Below are 22,076 nucleotides of genomic sequence, written 5' to 3'. Positions count from 1 at the left end.
TAAACTATAATTTTACTTAGCTGTTTAGAAAATCCAGAATTAAAAACTTGTGTTAGCAGAGATGGTAGTGGATTCAATAATAGAAATAAATTTCATACACAGTAGGAAAATGCTTGTCTCTAGGAAAGCACTTTGAGAGGAAGTATTCTAAAGAAGTATTAAAAATCTGTTTTATATGTTTTATATGGGGAGTGCTCATCCTTTTAAAAAATGATATCTGTTTCTTTCCAAGAGGAAGTACCATTGTATTTTCAGTAGTTTCCTTGATATTGATTTCTTTTTGCATATGTAGCTAGTGCTTTAAAAAAAATTTTTTTAGTTGTAGATAATACTTGTATTTTGTTTGTTTATTTTTTTATGTGGTGCTGAGGATTGAACCCAGTGTCTCACACATGCTAGGTGAGCACTATACCACTGAGCCACAACCCCAGCCCCTAGGTAGTGCTTTTAATAGGCATGCTTAACTCATATATGAAAATCCAGATTTTAAAACATAATAAATTAATAGATGATTGTTACTCTGTAAGAATGTTTGCTCTAGGGTTCATTTAAATAATGAGCTTCTTTCATTGAGTAAATCTTCTTAGTAATATATCTACTTGAAAAAAATAAATGGGGTATATATGCAGTACATTTATTGACAGGAGTTGAATAGGAAGAAACAGCATTTGATGAGCCTCCAGGAAATGATTTTACTGATTACTACAGAGAGCTCTGAGGGGCGGGGGGTGGGGGTGTTCACTCTGCTTGAACAGAAATTTCAGAAGCAATTGTATGAGGTGTATAGCATTTGTTTTACTAATTCTACTGGACTTTTGTAAATGCACCTGTTCATTTAGGGTTGAAAATTTAATTGCACAGTCTCCTCACTAACCAAAGCACTTTGTCCCTTAAGGTTTTTCTCAGAGGTTTGTGTTGTAAATCTTAATATCCTGAAAGTATGCCTTTCCAGTCTACTGTAGAGAGTTTTATTTATATTTAATTTACAAAAAAATAGTTTTAAAAATTAGTCATCATTCAGCCAGGCATGGTGGTGCAGGCCTGTAATCTCAGAGCCTGGGAGGTTGAGGCAGGAGGATTACAAGTTCAAGGCCAGCAAGTTAGTTAGGCCCTGTTTCAAAATAAAAAAAAAATTAAAAAGATTGGGGATATAGCTTAGTGGTAGGGTTCCCCTGGGTTCTGTCTCCAGTACTGGGGGAAGAGGGGAGTACTTTTAAATCATTTATGTTAGCAGCAAAGAAATTCCTACATTAGCGGGAAGGAGGAAGGGAGGCAAGAGAATATGTTGGGGAACAAATTGGAACAAATTATGTTATGTGCATATATGAATATATCACAGTGAGCACGATTATCATGCACTGATAAAAACAAAAATTTCTACACTAAATATCAAAGTAGTTTCTATCATTTCAGGTGAAGATGGGGAAACTATGAATTGCAAGGTGGGGCTAAAGGAAGAAAAGTGATGTCAGGAGATGAAGGGAAAGATGGATTCCCTACCATATTCCAGTAACACTGTTTCTGGTTTTAGTAACTCTTACACAAGCCTGTGAAGCAAATGTAGTTATCCTCACTTTACAGTGAGGGGCAGAAATACTGAGGTGTTAATCCTCTTTCAGAGTTATAAGATCATGTAGGGAGTAAGTGGCAAAGCTTACTAGATCCCCCAGGAAGAGTTGACCTTCTACCCTCATTAGGATATAACCTGATATCCATATAAAAGGGTAGAAATCCCCCTGTAATTGAACTCTTAATGCAGTTACCAGCTGTCCTCAGGATGTCTGTATTTCTAACTTTTTTCCTATTTCTTCTTTATTGCTCAGAGAGATTCCTTTCCCTCTCTTCCCTTCTAGCAAAGCTTCCTTTTCCTTTGTCTTAAGTGAAAGACTTGCTTCAGAGCTCCTCTGTGCCTGCTTATCTTTGTGGACTTAGCCTTGTCTATCAGTCTTTTTAGTGACTCCTTCCTATCAAACCTCCCTGCTGAAAGGAGATTTCTTACTAATTTCTACTATTTGCCCCTCATTACTCTGAGATTATTCTCTCTTGTTTTCAGGCCTGGAATTTCTTCCTACTCCCATCCTGTGTGTGTGTGTGTGTGTGTGTGTGTGTGTGTGTGTGTGTGTGTGTATGTGAATTCTTTATAGCCTCTTGCCCAAGGCTTGATCCCTAAAGCGGCAAAAATGTGTGAAGTTCTGATAGATTTTTTCCTTACACTTTTTCTTCCCTTTCTTGTTAATAAAAATGCCTGTCTGGTATTTGATATTCTCTTTGTATAGTTTGACTTAACATACATAACTCTGAGGTTGATGATATTTTCTCAGGTTTGCCAGAATAATCTAGTGCAAGTTCCTAGAGTCTTTCTCTGAACAACAGCATGAACTCTCTCTTCCTGTATACCTTCAGCTCTGACCAACTCTTCTTGGCCAGGCAGAGCTGGGCTTTGTACCTCATGGGAGTGGACATGGATCCTGGAACACTGTGTGTGGTGTCCTCCATTGTCCCCAATCCTAGTATGAAGGCTGGTTGAGAAGACGGGTAAGTGGGTCTGCATGCCTTCTCTGATGGCCATCCAGGGCCATGGCTGGCCCCAGGGTTGGTCCCTCCTGTTGGGAGATACAAGAACAGAGGAGTGCTAAGTGACCTGTAGATCTTTAAGATGGATTGTCTCTAGCCAGGAAGGTCTGCTCCTGAACCATTAGGGCAGTGCTTTTCCAACTTGGTCACACATCATTAGTGGATTATGGAACAATTTTGTGGGTTGTAGTTACCACTTAAAAAAATGAAATAGGATATTATAGAGTTGATGATATTTGAATACATTGTATGTAATAAGCCTGAGGGTTTTTTTAATTTGTTTGTTTTTTTTTTTTTCTTTTTGGTACTGAGGATTTAACCCAGGGGCACTTTACTTCTGAGCTACATCCCCAGCTCCTTTTTATTTTATTTTCAATTTTGACTCAGGGTCTTACTGAGTTGCTTAGGGCCTTGCTGAGTTGCTGAGGCTGGTCTTAAACTTGGAATCCTCCTGCTTCAGCCTCCCTAGTCACTGGGGTTACATGTGGGCTTGCTAAGCTTGAGTATTTTTTCATGAAATTCCCCTCACCCCCATTTGCTGTATATCCCAATCCTGACTTTTACCCAAGAAAAAATTGCTTCCAAAAGGACAAATTGACTTTTGGATATTTTGGTTTACAGTAGATCAAATAATGTATTCAGATAGCACATTAGCAGGTAATGTTTTCCTTTACTTTTAATAAGCTCCACAAATGTTCATTGTAAATTTACCATGAATCTTACTGTTATTTAAAGGTCCATGACGGTTGGCCAGTAAGGGCTCCCAATCCATTTGGAGAGACAACATGAATACAGATTGCTCCAGCACAAAGCAGATTGATATAGTTTAGTTCCCTAAACTAAACTAATACTAAGGAACTAAACTAAATACTAAGACCACAGAAGCAGAGAGTAAATTTGTCTAGAGCAGCACTGTTCACTAAAAATATAATATATTCCACAAATGTGAGCCACATATATAATTTAAAATTTTCTGGTAGTTACATTAAAAAGGTAAGAAGAGAGGTTGGTTAGAGATGGTGTTTGGGCCCTAGCAGTTTACTTCCAGAGGTCCAGTTCTTCATAATTAAGATGGGTTAGTGAGTACTCCATGGCTGATCAAAGTCAAGCTCATCTAGAAAAGATGCCTTCGGCCATATTTAAGAAAGAAAAGGAAAGTAAAAATGTTGAGCAGAGGAGATGGATCGTGGAGCTAGTTATTTCCTCTTGAAAAACTTGGCATCAAGACAAGAGGCTTGATTTCTTGCATGGTTATGTGTTCAAGATATGATACATCAATTATAGAAAATGGGGTATACTTTGGTGACTGTGATGGTTGATTTTACACATAAAATGACTAGACAAAAGGGTGCCCAGACATTTGGCCAAATATAATTCTGGGTGTATCTGTGAGGGTGTTTCTAGATGACATTAACATTTAAATCAGTAAACTGAATAAAAGATTCCTCTATCTAATATGATGGCCCTTGTACAATCAATTGAAGAACTGAATAAACAAAAAGGGGTAGGTAAGGGAAGTGCTTCCTGGCCACCTGAACTGAGACATTGGTCTTATCTGGCCTTCAGACTCAGACTGAAACATCAGCTTGTCTTGGATCTCCAGCCTGCCATCTTTTAGACTATAACTTATACCATCAGCTCTCCTGGTTTTCAGGCCCTAGACTTGGACTGGCAACTACACTTTGGCTCTCCTTGGTTTCCATCTTGTCAACTGCAAATCCTGGAATTTCTCAGCCTCCATACTTACATGACCCAATCCCAGTCTAAAGTAGGGGAGTTAAAAATATAGGTACCATTTTCACTACTTAATCCTATCAACTGTTGAGATTTTAGAAGGAAGTAGTTCACAGGCTTTTTTGTTTTATTTTGTTATTGGTGCACTGCAGTTGCACATAATGGTGGGATTATCATTACATATTATTTATGTGTACAATATAACAATATAATTTGGCCAATATAAAATAAAAAGAGAGGTTGGGAGTATAGCTCAATGGTAGAGTGCATGCTTAGTGTGAAAGGCATGCTTAGTGTGAAATTATATTCCCTAGCACATATTTCTTTTTTTTTACACAAAGTAAAAGAAGAAACAGGTAAAATTAATTTAATAAATATATTTTGTTGAATACAGCACAAGTGTTATCATTTCCACATGTAATTCTTTTACATGCTAAGTTTTCAAACTGAAGTATGTGTATTACACTTCTAACATATCTCAGTTCTGACTAGTGACTTTGTAGTTGCTTAGTGTCTGCACATGGTTTACACCTACTAATTAGACAAAAAGTAATACTGAATTAGACAGATTTTTGGAAGTTACACTCCACAATAAGAAAAAAGTTTTTAGGTGAAAAGCTCGTACATTATGTGACTAGTACTGATACTAATTCATGTAATTTTTATAACAATCCTTTGAGATGGTTACTAGTATGTCTATTTTATAAATGAGTCAAGAGGAGAGGTGAAGTAGCATTATCTATCCATGTGTCTGGTGAGCAGAAAAATAACCCCAAAGTTAGCTACTTCCTAATTCCTGGAGTGTGTGACTTTGTTAGGTTACGGGGCAGAGGGAAATTAAGATTGCATTTGGAATTATGGATGCTAATCAGCTGACCTTAAGATAGAGAGGTAATCCTGGTTTATCCAGGTGAGCCCATTCAAACAAGAGTCCTTTAGATATGGAGCAGCGAGGTGGACGAGGTCAAAGTGATGTATCTATCTTACTTGCCCACACTGACTTTGAAGATGGAGGAAGGTGCAAGAAGTAAAGTTCAGGATGCAGGCTGCTGTGGAAGTTGAAAATAAATTCTCCTAGAGTCTTCAGAATGGTATACCTTGAGATTATCCTGGTGAGATTGGTGTTGGAACTCTGACCTACAGAATTTATTGTCTTACAAGGTAATAAATCTGTTGCTTTAAGCCACTAACTTTATGGTTATTTGTTACAGGAGAATAGGAGTAAAACACTAGCAATAGGTATAGGCACTAGGTAATGATGTAAAATGTTTTATATTTATAATATGAGTCCTGGGTTTGAAGAACTTTTGTTAATTGTTAGCTATTTACTGCAATTAAGTCACATCACTACTTCTCTTCCTTAGGGGTCCTGTTTCTTCTACTACATTTTGAAAAACTGGTTGAAAGATGACTGGTGTTGAATACTATTTAAACAGACATAATTTTTCTTGCCAATAGGAATATAAATATGAGTTTTAGTTCTGACTGCATGAAAGAAATCTTTGAGATGGATTTCCACTGATCTGAGAATGTTTTAATGTTGATAGTTTCCTTCAGGATTATGAAAGACTGTAGAGTTTTCAGAAAAGTCTGGGATTTTTTTTTTTACTTTTTCTCAAAGGTAAATATAATGTCACATATGATTTTGTGATTTTGCTATTGAAAAAAAATTTGTTTGAACTGCTGGGAGAAAAAACAAATTTTTAAAAATTTAAATTGTATCACATACAAATACATGTAGTAGACATTCATAAATAGTTAACTATCATAATTTCAAAGCATATGAGTAGGGAATGTCCTTTTTGAAGTTAAGTATTTTTCTTCAGAGTGAGAGCTACTACTAACCATTACGTTTTGCTCAATAAATACTGGAATGATAATCCTATTCAGAAGTATTTGGAATACATATTTGGCTAGGAATTTTCTCGTGTTATTTTTTATGTTTTTTAAAAATAGAAACTCTACCTATAAATTATATATAGAAAATTCCAAAGCTTTATTTTAATCAACTTTAATTAGGTATAATTTACATGCAATAAAATTTACACCATTTAAGTATGAGTCAATCAGTTTATCACATATAACCCATTAGTAAAACTACCACCCCAATTAAGATCCAGGACATTTCCATCTTCCCCCACATTCTCTGTGCTGCTTTGCACTTGTTTTCTCCCCACACCACCTTGTACAAAAAGCAGCTACTGATCTGATTTCTGTCACTAGAGGACAGTTCAGACTGTTATAGAATTTCATGTTAATGGAATCATTACAACATGTACTCTTTTGTGTCCTGCTACTTTCACTTGGCATAATTCCTATCAGGTTCATCCATGTTGTTAAGGGTATGGGACATTTGTTCATTTTTATTGTTCAGTAGTATTGCATTTTACAAATATACCAAAATTTGTTCATCCATTCACTTGCCAATTTGTTTCTAGCTTTTGGCTATTTTCAATAAAGCTGCTAAGAACACCCTTGCATTAGTCTTTTCATGGACATATGATTTATTTGGGGCAAAGATCTAAAAGTGGAATTGCTGGATTGTGGTATTTAATTAAATAGGAAACAGCCAAATTATTTTTCAAAGTAGTCCCTCAGTTTACCCTTCCTCTGCCAGGTGTGAGAGTTGTAGTTGCTCCACCTCCTTGTCAGCTCTTGCTATTGCTTGTCTTTTTAAGTTTAGCCATTCCAATGAATATATAATAGTATCACATTTTGGTTTTAATTTGCTTTTTCTAGATGACCAGTGATATATTCATGAGCTAATTGGCTATTCATTCATGTGTCTTCTTTGCTTATTTTAAGACTTAGATTGCTGTGTTGTGTTACTGAAACCTTAATACATTCTGAATAAAAGCACTCTGTTAGATACATGTATTATGGATATTTTCTCAGTCTGGTGCTTGCCTTTTAACTTTTTTATGATGATCTTGGAAGAACAGAAGGTTTTAATTTTGATTCAGTTAAATATATCAATTCTTTTTTTAATAGTTATTGCTTTTTGTATCCTAAGAAAACTTTGCCTCCAATAAGATCATGAAGATTTTCTATTTTTTAAAGTATTTTTTTAGTTGTAGATGGACACAATACTTTATTTATTTATTTTTATGTGGTACTGAGGATGGAACCCAGTGCCTCACATATCCTAGGCAAGTGCTCTACTACTGAGCCACAACTTCAGCTCCTCTTTTATATTTTCTTCTAGAATTTTTTTTTCTTTTTTTAGTTTATACTTTTACGTTTAGACCATTATATGTTTTGACTTCATTTTTGAGCATCATGGTATGAGAAAGAGGGTTGAGGTTCATTTTTTTTTATACAGTTACCTGCTGCAGTCTTGGCTGGGCACTGAATCACGAGCCACCATACACCTTGTAGATTCAAAAAGCAATTCTTTATTCCCGAACTCACACTGGCCGGCCTCTACACACGTTCTGGGGAAATCCCTGTTCTGCCCACCCAATTCACGTCCCAAATACTTTCTGAATTCCACAGAGAACTCAACGGGGAACTCAGGCAGCAGGAATGCCCCATTCCCAGCAGGAATAACCTTCAACCTGGAACTTCCCTAAAACCCAGATTGTCTTAAACCGGGAACTCCTTAAACCCAAATTATCCTAAACCAGGATACTTCCTAAAACCTGCAGGATACACCTTAAACCTGGATCCACCCTGGTCCTCAAGCAGGGTCACCTTTCTGAAAGACACATGCAATGACACAGCAAATTTAACATGGGGTACACTGGCAAGGAAATTTCGATGCGTCATTCCTACTTGGCAATGGCCCTCAGCAGTTACCAATAGTGTCCATACCATTTATAAAGAAGACTGTTTTACCCACCTTCAAAGGCTTTATTTTGAATTTGACTCTGAAAAGTAGCCTAAAATTTTATGTCCCTGTAGTGCATATTTTAGACATTGACTTTTTAGAATGCCATTTTAAAAAGTTTTCTTTGGGTTTTCCTTGTTTGTTTTAGAAATTATTTATTACATATTAGAACTGTACTATGGGATAGGTCCCACCATGCCAACTTCTCCCTTATGGGTCCAACTGGAGATGAATATAAAATAGATGATGGTGATGATGATGATGAAGAAGAAGAAGAAGTGTGTGTATATAAACAAGCTAATGGAATTTGTGATACATTTGGGAAAGCACATAAATATCATAAACTGGTACAATCTTAAGTAACCAATATTAGAGTTTAACAACTCTTATCATTAATTTTCTTATGTTAAACTTTAAAAATAGCCTTAATATAGATAAGCCTTTCTGTACCTTTGGTTTTCTCATATGTAAGAAATGATACTGAAATGACTTTTGAATAACTACTTTTGTTTCTCCTTGTAAAAAGAAAATGCTTTTGAACCTGTGAAAATGTTTTGTACCAGTTTCAAGGCATTTTAAACATTAGAAACAGGTGGTATTTTGGGGAGAGACAGTATAGTTTCTGAAATCACAGATGAGCAACTTTTCCTAGCCTTTTTCTTCTGTTCCTTTTGGAGAGAAAAGGGTGCTACTGAGAATATTCCTGCTTGCTGGTGTTTTCTTTACCTTGTGCTTGTCCTGCCCAATAACATCTATTCTATAACCCTCTCCCTTTTTTCCCATTGATCACATGACTAACTACTCCCAAGTCTTGTTCTTAAATGACAATAATAGTAGTAACAATGACAGCAATTGCTGATACTGAGTATTAGCCAAGGATTTATATTTATTTACTTAAAGGCTTTATATTTATTGACTGAGTTAATCCTCATACTCTGGAGAAGCCCATGTTATCTTTTTTCTCCCCATGTTATTTTTTCCTCCCCATGTTATCTTAAAGCAGATTTTACAGATGAGAAAACTGAAGTGCAGAGGTGTTAAGTGACTTGTCTAGGATTATATAATCATTAAGTGGCAGAACTGGGATTTGATCCAGACTTCTTGGCTCTGCAGCATGCTTGGTTATATAGCCTCTCAGGAAGAACAAGGAAATGACTATTCCCTCCTGTCTCCTCTGATTCTGGAAATTTCAAAGGAGTAGTTTTATAGCACAATTAACATAATTTTGGTATTGTTTCTTGAAATTTATTTTTTTTTACCATGCACATTCCAGTTTCTCTCTTTCTCTTTCTCTCTTTGTTCCTCCCTCCCTCTCTGCCTCCCTCCAGCCCTCTCTTTCTGTTAGTAAATTTTCTGGGGAGTGGGGTGGGGTGGGGACTGTACTTAAAACAAACTAGCTTTGACCTGTAATCCTAATGACTGAGGAGACTGAAGCAGAAGGATCACAATTTTGAGGCCAGCCTGGACAATTTAATGAGACCTTGTCTCAAAATAAAAAATAAAAAGGACTGGAGATATAGGTCAGTGGTAAAGTTCTCCTAGGTTCAGTCCCCAGTACCAAAAGGAAAAAGCCTGCATGTACAGGAGAGAGCAACACGCAGCCTTGTGTGTGGTTATTCTTCTAAGAAAGTGGCTGAGAGGAGGTGCATGGTGGTGGGGGTATGGTATGTGTAGGTGGCTGGTAAAAGATTTGGGATTGTGATGAACTGACAGATAAAGAAGAATGGGGTTGGGCTGGGGTTGTGGCAGAGTGGTAGTGTGCTTGCCTTGCATGCATGGGGTGCTCGCTGGGTTTGATCCTCAGTACCACATAAATAAATAAAATAAAGGTATTGTGTCCATCTATAACCTAAAACTGAAAAAAAAGGATAGGGTTTAAAAATCTTTTTAAAGGCAATTCTATCCTTAAGATTTCCAAGATCAAGGAAGAAGCTTTTCTTGAAGTTCTTGAAGACAGGAAGGAAACCTTCCCCTTCAAGTTTTTTTTTTCCCTTCCCTTTCCCTTATCTTCAAAGTTTGAGAACTCTTTTTTCCCTCTGCTTGATGGAAGGGGAATCCTTCAGTTCTGCAGGATCTCTGACATGTACTCTGTTTTCTGGTTAGGTTTTTCTGAAGAAGACGTACCACCTGAACCTCAAACATTCAGTGGTAGAGTGCTTGTCTATGATGTATAAGGCCCTCAGTTTGAACCCCAGCCCTGTCAAAAAGAAAAAGAAAATAAAACTCTGTAATTTCAAATGAACCCTTACTGAAATTGTTTTAAGTTAAAAATGAATTTATTGGCTCATATGAGTGAAATCATATGGCAGGATGGTGCCAGCTGCTGTACTCCACACTTTCAGGTTCAAGCCCAGGGAAAGGAAACATATCTTTTCTGAGCAACTGCATAAATTCTGTAATCTCTGCTTTACTTTTTAATTCTCTCTTTTAGTAATCAATTTCATTTTTTGAATAAATTGTGTATTCTCAGATTTTAAAAACAAAGCAGTTTTAAAAGGATATAAGGTAAACAGTTTTTCTTCTTGCTTGTCCCTTTTGTCATTTTAAAGGGCCTCTTTGTTCAGTTTAATACTTTTTGTTCTGAATTTTATCTTTCTGATGATAAAATCTGGGCTTATGCTTTCTTTTTATTTGCACTTGCCTAGTTTATACAGGCATTTTTCAGCCATTTTTTATTTTAAATCTTTCTGAATTACTTTATTGTGAGGTATTTTCCTGTTTATAGCACAAGAATTTTTTTTTGTAATCCATTTCAAGGTTAATATTTATTTATTTATTTATTGGCCATTGGGGATTGAACCCTGAGGCCCTCTATCACTGAGCCATGCCTCCAGCCATTTATCTGTTTATCTATCTATCTATGTATCTATCTGCCTATTTATTTATTGAGACAGAGTCTCATTAAGTTGCAGAGACTTGCCTTCAAACTTAGGATCCTCTTGCTTCAGCCTCCCAAGTTGGTGGGATTACAGTGTGCACCACCATGCCTGGCTACTAATTTTCTCTTAGTAATAGGTGTAGCCCATTTCTTCTATTACTGTATCAGATATATTTGATATTAATTTGTCCATATTATTTTGTATATGTTTTATTTTTGTATCTTTTAAAGAATTTTTCACTGTATGGTTGCTGATGTTGTGGGGTTATTCTGGTATTTTTGTTCTAGTACTTATTATAATTTCACATAATGCCATTAGTCTTATAATAAAGTGGTCATACTTCTGTACTGTGAGCACTGATAAACTTAATGAATTTCATACTAATTCTAGTATAGAGATATTATAACCATGTTACAGTGTGTGTCTCTTAATCAAGAAGTCTGTTTCATTCTGCCTTCAGAGGAGAGAACAAATTACTCAGCCAGGAAGCTTGGAACTCAGTCAGGATTATTATTATCAATAAGTGGGCTGTCAGAAGAGGCCTTGTGAATTTTTCCAGAGTAGACTGTGAGCCTTTAATAATGCTCTTTTTATCAATAAATATTAGTTTCTAAAGTCATCACGAATCATAAAATGTGTCAACTGATATTTGTTCACAGTTGAACCTTGGCTAGGCATCTCTGAAGCTGGTCTGTTTTTTGATACTGAAAAGTCACCAATTTTATGTCCATTTTGAAATTAAAATATATTATAGATCTGAAGTTCTCTTGTAGTGTGGGCTCCATACTTATTGAGAGTTTTATCACCATTTAAGTTTTTAAAACAATATATTTGGCAACAGAGGCATGTTACATATAAAAAGGATTCAGTTCTTTTGGCATATCCTACTTAATAACTGAGACCCCTTTCCTGATCTTATCCTGCTATCTGGGCCCAGGGAGGAGCCTACCTTCTTTCAGCCTTCTGTCCACTCTGGACAGAAGTAGCCTCTGTGGAGGATGGTAGAGGAAAAGCGGTTTTAGACTTTTTAGACCAAGTCAATTATACGACTATAGATGAATTCCTTAATTTTTATTTGGTGGAAGGTGTTTACTGCCCACCTTTCATAGAACAGTTAAAACATACTATCACTGGGGTATGTTCTTTAGAGAGTTCCATTTTCATTTCCACTATAGTCCTATGATGGCTGTCAGGTAGGCTAGTATATCAGTCTGCAGTTTATGTGTTACTCATGCAGGAAACCTGTTAAAAATGAAATTGTTCCATTCCCTCTAACTTTCTGCTGAATTAAAAACATATTTGGGGTGTGGAATCTGTGCCTTTGATGTGTACTACAGTTGTGTGACTCTGATATAGGCCTGCCACAGACTATACAGTTTGAGGAAATTAAGAGTTGAGAATTCTGTGAGACAGTTTTATCACTGTTTAATCTTTCAAAAACAATACATTTGGTAACAGTCAGGAGTGTTACATGTGAAAATGATAAAGTAGAGATTTTACTAAAACACAGTTTTACAAAATTCTGGTATTTCTTATGTGCAGAATTTCTAATAGATTTTTTGTTCTAAGGAGAAGGGCATTAGAATTTGCCATTTCTTTAATTAAGAAGTCTGGGAAAATACAAATCGGAGATTTTATAACTTTAACTATTTTGTGAACAAAATATTTGCATGAGGATGTTTAATATACAGATTATGAAACAATGATTTTAACATTCTTGTAAATGTTTCTACGAAAGCCTCAAGGATAACTGACAAGTTCAATTTTATCAAATTTAATGGGTTTCTAAATCCTTATCTGCTTATCAAACAGAATCTTAATTAGAACAGTAATTGAGTAACCAGCTGTCTCTTGTGTTCACTCTAGGAACTTTTATGAAAACATTGTGGAGCTCATGTAAGGTCATTCATTGTTTTTTGAGTTGCTAAATAATAACTTTGTTGTAGACTTCTAAAAATCCAAGTATTAAGGAAATCTGTAGGAAGATAAACATTGATAGGAGCTTTGCAGTAGTTAATCTGATACTCTCTTCTTAGTGGGTTAAGATAGGGAAAACAACAACAACAACAACAACAACAAACCCTTCTTCAGTACCACAGATGGGAGAAAATCCCCCCTCTTAGGTTCTTCCTCCATGAGCTTATGCCTGCTTAGACTGGTAGGAGAACTGGGAAAGCCCTCAGAGCTGGGTGCTATCGGTTTCGATATTATTAATCTGTATCTCTTTGTGACTTTGGACATTGTACTTAATCTCTTAAAGCTCAGTTTACTCATTTTTAAAATTGAAGTGCTGCTGCCTGCCTCAAGGGAAGAAGGATTGTGGAACTTGTACTCATTTATTCATTTAGTTGTTCAGTGTAATACTACACAGATTGAGTACCTCTTCTGTACTAGGTACTGTTTCAGGCATTGGTACAGCAAAAATAAAACTGCTAAAAGACCCTGTGCTTGTGAATTCTAATGAGGAATGCCATTTTACACTAGGTGATTGAGATAGATGTCACTGAGAAGGTAACTTGAAAGACTCACCTTATAGTTTCAGGTCATACATATAATCAATTTTAAGATGTCGATGTCAGTATTATTCAGCTTTTGGATTCTGTATTAATTATTTTTGTCTCTAACCATGTTTTTAGTATCTTTCTTCCTTAACCTTTCTTATTTTCTGTTTGTGCTTATAAGAGGAACACAAATTCATTGTCATTATGATGAAACATTACTTTAACATCTGCCTTGTAAGCTATTAAAAATATTACTAGAATAGTGCCTCCAAGTTTATATGACCAAAGAAAAATTTTTACAGTTATTTCTGAGGTATTTGGTAAGTAAGACTATATATATTATGATGTTCAATAGCTTGATATATGTGTACATCATGAAATGAGTATGACAAATTAACTGACATGATTACTTCACAGTTACCTTTGTAATTTTGAGGTAAGAAAATTTAAGAAAATGTTAACATTTGATTATAATCACCAGACTATACCCACAAACCATAATTCTTCCTGACAAACTGAAGTTTGTCCTCTTTGACAAGCATCTCCCCCATTCGCTTGTCCCCTTGTACCGCCAGCCCCTGGCAACACCATTCTACTCACTGCTTCTATGAATTCAGTTTTTTTAGGTTCTGTGTATAAGTAAGTCTCTCCCCCCTCCCCCTCCCTCTCTCTCTATATATATGCCACATTTTATTTTGTTCTTCTGTAGATGAACACTTTGTTTCCATACCTTAATATTTTAAATAGTGCTACAATGAACAGGTGAGTACATATATTTCTTCAAGCAACTGATTTCCTTTGGACACATACTCAGAAGAGGAATTACAAGATCATAGTGTAGTTCTATTTTTTTAATATTTTGAAGAACCTCCGTACTTTTTTCCATGACTATTTCAATTTATATTCCCACTAGCATTGCTAGGGTTCCTTTTCTCTACATATTAGCTGATACATTTTTTTGGCCTTTTTAATAATAGCCTTTCTAACAAGTGTGAGATGATGTTTCATTGTGATTTTTGATTTGCATTTTCCTGATAATTAGCAATGTTGAGCATTTTCACATATACTTGTTGGCCATTTGCATGTTATGTTTTGAAAAATGTCTATTTGGGTCCTTTTCTTGTTTTTTTTAAATCTGGTTAATTGTTTTTTCTTACTATTGAGTTGTTTGTGTCCCTTATATATCAAAATACTTATAAATTCAGAGCAATTGGTACTTACCTATGAGAAAAAATGAACTTTTAAAGTAAAAAGTGGTTTCAGAGGTAATTAAATTTAGGAAAACCCAGTAAAATTATAATGGTTTACATTTGTGTTATTTGAAAGAAATTTAAAATATGATACAAATGTAGGAAAGAGTATGATACAAATATAGCAGAAAGCCCTGGGACCATCATCCAGGGCAAGAAGGGAATGTGCCCCTCCCTGTCACAGCCCAGAGTAACATGATTCTGACTTTTCATTGTTATCACTTTCCTAATTTTCTTTGTAGTTTTGTCACCTGACTGTATACCCCTACAGTTTAGTTTTGCCAGTTTCTTTTTAAAGTGTCTTTTACAATCTCATTTTATCTATGGATTCCTTCTCTATCTCTTGCTAAATAAACTCAATTGTTTTTCCTATGGAATTTTCCACAGTCTCAATTTTGATGGTTGCATCTTTCTAGAGTTTAACATGCTCCCCTTTATTTTCTGTAAGTTGGTAGTTGAATTGAGAGGCTTGGTTGGTTTTGGATTCTTGTGGAGGAAAAGCAAGACTACTTTACAGATTGCCTTCTAATGGAAAAATATAATACTTAGTGATTGTCTCTTTTTGTGAATTGAGTAGCTGGTGATACTTGCTGGTAATTAACTAGTTTTGCTTTTTAAAGTATCATTATGGACTCATAAGTTCATAATGAGTTTTGATTCATGGTGGTTGCCATTCATCCTGATGCTCAGATCAGCCCATAATTGGGTAATGAGAGCCTCTTCAAGTTGGTTTCTATGTCATTTTGCCATGACTCTAGTATTAGTTCTTTTGCTTTGTTGTGTAATAGGATAGTCTAGGCTTTCTTAAACGTTTTTTATCCCATTCCTAGAACTAGTCATTTCTCTAATAAGCCCTTTAAGTAGGAAAAAGTATTTGAAAATTATAGTCCTTATAATAGGACACTCCTTATTTATTGGTTATTATTCCTAGGCCTCTTTAGTGGGAAAATGTAGGATATAAACATATTTTATAGATAAATAATACAAAGAGTTCAAAAATACTTCTGATTGAAACTTAGGGCTAATGGGTTTTTACTTCTTCAGTCTTACATCTCTAACTCCTTTTTCTACACTGAGGTCCTTATGTAAGTACTCTATCTAGTTCTATTACTAGAATATCAGATATTTAATATCCTTTATTTCACATATAACATTTTCAGTGTAATAATACAAATATCACCACAAATAGTGTAGATTACTTGAAAAGGTAAAAGCGTGCTCTTCCATTTCTTTCTTATGTCATAGTCGTAATGTATCTGCTCTGACAGTGCATGTGCCCTTTGCATGCAGTGCCTTCTTCCTTACAGTCTTCATTACATCTTCATTGAGTTCTTCAAGCAAATATGCATTAAATCCTTATCACCCAATTCTTATATCTCTCTAATCATTTTGTTTAACTGAAATTCATTTTCTAGAAAAGTAGTTCTTAAACCCTTGTGTGTGTTAGAATTACCTGGAAGATTTGTGTGTCAGTCAGCCTTCTATAGCTATGACAAGAATAACCTAGAGGAGGAAAAGTTTATTTTGGGCTCACAGTTTCAAAGGTGAGGCTGATCCTATTACTCTTGGCCTGAGGTAAGGGAGAGTTTAATGTCAGAAGGACATGGCAGAGGAAAGCTGTTAGCTTATGGCAGCTTGGCAGCTGGGAAGTTAGAGTGAGGAGAGGGAAAGAGGGCAGGGGTGGAAGAGAGAAGGAGAGAGAAGGGAGTTAGGGGCAAAATATAATGCCCAAGGTCACTCCCACAGTGACCTACTTCCTCTAGCCACACCCCACGTGCCTACAGTTTACCACATATTGCAGTCCATTCAGATTATTAATCCATCAGTGGACTAATCCACTGATTAGGTTACAGCTCTCATAATCTGATCATTTTACCTCTGAACTCTCCTGCGTTGCTACACGAGCTTTTGGCGGGATACCTCATATCCAAATCATAATAGCTCATTAAAGTACTGAGTGCTGGGTCTCTCCACTCCCTGAGATTCTCTAATACAGTGTGTGGGAATAGGGCCTGTGAATTCACATTTTTGACAAGATCCAGATAGCGATGAAGCTACCGATCTGGTGATTTCACTTTACCATTGCTTTTGCCTTTATGCATGAAAAGTAGGGAGGCCAGATAGAAAATTCTAGAGTTTGTTTCTTTGTCTTAGTATGTTACTGTTATTTTCTAGCATAGAACATTGCTAGAAAAGTCTGGCCATTTTTCTTTATTTTATAAATGACTTCTCCTTTTGGGTGGATATAATTTTCCAGTTTATTTTTTTATGGAGGTCATTCTGGGTTGATTTCCCCAGATTTTCTACCGTATGCTTTCAAATGCTTTTTTCTATTTCTTTGCTTTGCCCTTCTCTTCAACTTTGAGTCTTAGAAGCACTTTTTATACAGTTTTAGATCTTTTGGCTATTTTCTGTAGTTTTTACTTTCAATCTTCTTAGTTTTCATTTTTATTCCTTTTTGACTGACAATTTTTCCCTCTTCATTTTCTGTTTTATTATTTGTAGCATTTATTCAGTTTTGTTTTCCTTCCAGTCAGTCCTTCATTTCTGAGATGATTTTTTTTTTATTTTGTGTCTAATTTTCTTTATTGGTTTATTTCTAAGTTGTTATTTTTTAATCCAACTTGTTTTTGTAATGATTTTTGTTATGGCTATGGACATCTGCATCTGACATACTTCTTTTGTTTGTGGATATATTATTCTGCTTATTCTCCTTTTTGACCTTGATCCTTTTCTGTTACTTATTTTATGTGACAGTAGTTTTCTTGAACTGTTAGAAGAAAAGCATGGCTCAAATAGCTTTTTCTAACTTCCTTGCTATAGAAGTTTTTTTTTTTTTTTTTTAAACTTCAGGTGCGAGGTGCTATTTATAAACCATATAGTTTACATTGTAAGTATAGAGTTTGAATCGTAATAACTCTACTAATTATCGTCACCATCACAGTGAAAGTATGGAGCAATGCTTTTACCCCAATAAACTTTCTCAAGCCATTTTGCAGTTGGTCCCCTTCCTTTGCAACTGGCCCCAGGCAATTATTAATTTTTGTCCATTTTGCCTTTTCTAGAATTTCAAATATATTGAATCTTACAGCATATAGTTGTTTTGGTTTGATTTCTTTCCTTAGTGTAATGTTTCTGATATTTGTTCATTTGCCATATTCGAAAATGTAGCAGCTCACATCTTCCAACTGTCTTCACCCTGTTGCCCTGAACCCTTCACTTTGGGTTCTGTTCACATGAGACTCTCTTCAAAGTGTGCTTTGTGCAATTTTGTGAGTTCATATGGCCTAGTGGTCTCTCCACACCTTCATGTGGATTCCTTATTATCAGTCAGTACACAGCTTCCACCCTCAGCTTCAGGTCTCAGAATATCTTGCTGTACTTTCTCATGAGCACCCAGTTGCTATTTTGTGGAGGCCCTGTTTTCTTACTGTTAGATTCCCTGTTGCTTCTCCCATAGGGCTATGGATAGCAGTGTGTCTTGTCTTGTTCATCCTCACCTGCTTGCATTTTGAGTTCTTAGGGATATCTTTAAATGCAGTTATATTGTATATATTATCTATGGATTTCTGTTTGACTGTTCAATTCTCTGTTTGCATGGTAGGATGGAGGGAGACTAAAATATGTTGTTTTGAATGTAAGAAGACAAAATTGAGTAATAAGATTTTTATTATATAAAGTAGCAAAAATATTATAAATATTTCTTGAATTTGTAAAATGATACATCCATTTCTACTTATAGTAGTATTGAGGAAGGAGGGAATGTGTTGTTTTGTGATGTGGCATATCCGTTTATGTCTTTTTGAATTTTTATACATGTCTACCACATTATTTATTATTTTATTATATATATACCAAGTATAGAAACCCGACTCTTGGGTACCATATGTCCACATCAAAATTTATGTGTTTTTGTTCATTTGTTTTTGTCAAGTAGAAACAAATATAAAAAAGCTTTTGGTTTTATAGTCATAAATCTTCCTTTTAGAGTATTAACCTTGGGCTGGGATTGTACCTCAGTGGTAGAGTGCTTGCCTAGCACATGTGAGGCACTGGGTTAGAATCTCAGCATCACATCAATCAATTAATAAACAAAATAAAGGTATAGAATATTAACCTAGTTGTTAAGCATAATAAAAGTATTATACTATTGTTTATTTAGTACAAGACATTGTAGTTGAAATTTTAAACCAAATCATAGAATATCCTTGTTCAAAAGAAAAATTGTAAAAAAAAAAATAGAAAAATAAAACTTAGTTTAGCATGGTGCTAGGGATTATTTCAAGACTTCCTTAAATTTTGTGTAGGGAGCCAAAGAAGAAAATTAGGAAACTTAAAAGAGCATCTTAATGTTGATGTTTTCTAACATCTAGTAATCTATTTTATTTTTATAAATATTTTCATATTTTTAGAGATACCGATATTACTTTACAAAAGAGAGGCTTCTAAAGCAATTATAGATAATTCTTTCCTGTCATCTAGTTTCTATTATGTTATTCACTCTTAATTTTATCAATCCAGGTCATTAAGCATTACTGTGCTTCAGTGTGACTTATCTGATATTGGGCCCAATACACTGAGGGTTTGTTTCAAGCAAAGACAACAGAGAAATGTGTATATATTAGGAGTGAGCAGAATAAAAGTATTATATTTATTGAATATAATAAATGTCAGAGATGTGTAAAACCTTCATGGAGAAAGTTGTAGAAACATATCTCAGATACTGATAACAAGCCATGGATATGGAGACACTGTGGTGCTGATATAGAGATGGATAAAAAGATTAGCAGAACAGAATTTAGAAGCCAGAAACAGGCCACCCTAGAGAGTAATATGAGATACAGTAGAGGTAGCATCATAAATCAGTAGGGAAAGATGTAATGTTGTATTAGTGGTGCTTTGATCATAAAGTAATCATATGGAAAATCAAATTGTATTTCTAACTGCACAACATCTGCAAAAATAAATTCAAGTAAATTAAATTTAAAAATTAAATATTATTTTACTAGAAAATGTAAGAAATATTGGAATACTTAGCGTTATTTATTGTTGTTATTTTAGAGTTAGGTCTTGTTGTGTTGTCTAGACTAGTCTCGGGTGATCCTACTGCTTTAGCTCCCCAACTTAGAAGTATTTAAAATAAAATATTTTAAGAATATGTGCCAGTCTTTATGTATAAATTATAGAAATGAAACATTGAGTGCAAAATCAAGTTGCATAGTTATAATAAAGTACCACTCATAAAATTGAAGACACGAAATAATATAATATATTGTAAAGTGTAAAAGTGTACATGGTAATAATATACATCAAATTCAAGATAGCGTTGCTTGTGAAAATGATAGATGATTATGGTTAGAGAGAGAGAGATGTGAGGCTGTAGCTGTATTGAATATTTTATTATTTTTAAATAAAAATGTTTTAAAGTAACATGACAAACTTAACACCAAGTGACTATCAAACAAAAAAATGGTTGAATAAATAATGGCATTTATGTACTATGAAATATTTTCTGACCATTCAAAAGAATGAGTTGTAGATAAGTCACCTTATAGGTGACTTATTGCTTAGCAAAGAAAAGAAGTTTCAGAAAAGGATGTATAAAGGCATCTCGTTCTTAGAAGATATATGACATGTAAGTGTATGATCTATTTCTGTATCTGTTCATATGAACAGGAAAAAATATGGAAGACTTCATTGTAGTCTGTGTAAACAGACTGTGTAAACATCTGGTAACAGCTGTGGGAGTGAGGTGAGAAAAAAGGAGAAGAGAAAGAGGGAATTTGGAATCAAGAAAAATAGAAACTGAAAAAGCACAGCACAGCATGGATAGTGTGATTTTTTTTTAATGCTCGTGTTCAAATTTTTGTTTATGTTTTTAAAAACATAGAACCAAGTTATTAAAAGATTGAGAGTTAACTTGATGGGAATTTATTATATTTGACTGGAGCTATGGTAAAAATGGACTTAGCAAAATGTAAACCAGAGATACCCTTCAAAGACTGCATTAGTCAGTGCTATGTTATGTTGCTAGAGACTCTATAAACAAATAATGTAATCAAATTAAAGTGCTTTTCAGTTTTTTCCCTTCATACTTATTAACACAACTCATCCTAATTTCAGCTAGTTCTTCTTTTTGATAATAACAGATATAAAGTCATTATATCTCACATAGTGTATTAGGTGATAAAAAATAAGAGTAGATAAAAAGTAATAATTAAGTCATTTTTATGAAATGGGGACAATCACAGGGAAACTTTAGATCTTATTCTTTCTCCCTTTCTGTCTTCAATGTGGAGGTGAATAAGGAATGAATCTATTTCATTTTTCAGGGGTGGCCAAGCCAAGGCCTTAATGCAGATAGAGATTAGCAAAATGTAAACCAGAGATACCCTTGCTAATGGATACTTCTTTGAAATTTTTAATTTTTTTTCAGCATGCGGGATGACAGAATTCGAGTAGAAAGAATGGATAGTTTATTTTGAATACAGCCATGCTTTCCAGGCGGTTACGGAATTTTATTCAAAAGTTGTAGATGACATCAAAGGTAAATATTTTATACATTTTAGCAATGTGTCCTCAAATTGTACTGATTTGTGATTTGGATAAAGATGTGAGTATGACCTTCAATTTAATGACAGTTAGGTAATGACCAGAAATAGGGGGAGCAGCTGAGGGAAGAGCTCCTTTACTTAAGCTCATGAAGAACACCACTGTAGCATTTCCCTCATCAGTTGTAACCATTTAGTTACTTGCAGATTACCTGGAGTAAAGGGAGTTGGTGACTAACTTTTCTTTTCACTCATCTTTAAAGATGGCCTATTATTATCCTACAATTTCACAAAATGTTTAGATAAATATTCTCATGTAGACTAGTGTTTTCAAAGATTGGTTGCTAGAATTAAAATACACTAGTGACAGGGTCTAAATATGTTAGGTAACCATTACTTGTCTAATTCACATCTCCTCTGTCATTAGTGCTTAATTTTGTCTGTACCCTTCAGTCCTGCCAGTTCAGTTATGTTAGGGGCCATTTTATGGATGGCAAGGTGAATAGACATTCTTCCTTGACATAGATTTGGCCTTTCTCCAGTCCTCACTGGACCCCATACTGACAAGACTTACTCTTGTCCCAAGTTGCGGAGCTTTCATCATCAGCTCTTATTCCTAACCCCCACTTAAGCTGCAGTGTTGTGTTAGCATTTCCTTCCACTTGGACCATTAATGTCTGTTAGTGTATCCCTTATAATCTCATGTTTTGGCCAAATTGAATCAGGTGTCTCAGGTTGTATCCCTCTTCCAACATCAG

Source organism: Urocitellus parryii, chromosome 7, assembly GCF_045843805.1.
Source record: "Urocitellus parryii isolate mUroPar1 chromosome 7, mUroPar1.hap1, whole genome shotgun sequence".
NCBI classification, from domain to species: Eukaryota; Metazoa; Chordata; class Mammalia; order Rodentia; family Sciuridae; genus Urocitellus; species Urocitellus parryii.
This window is presented reverse-complemented; position numbering follows the sequence as displayed.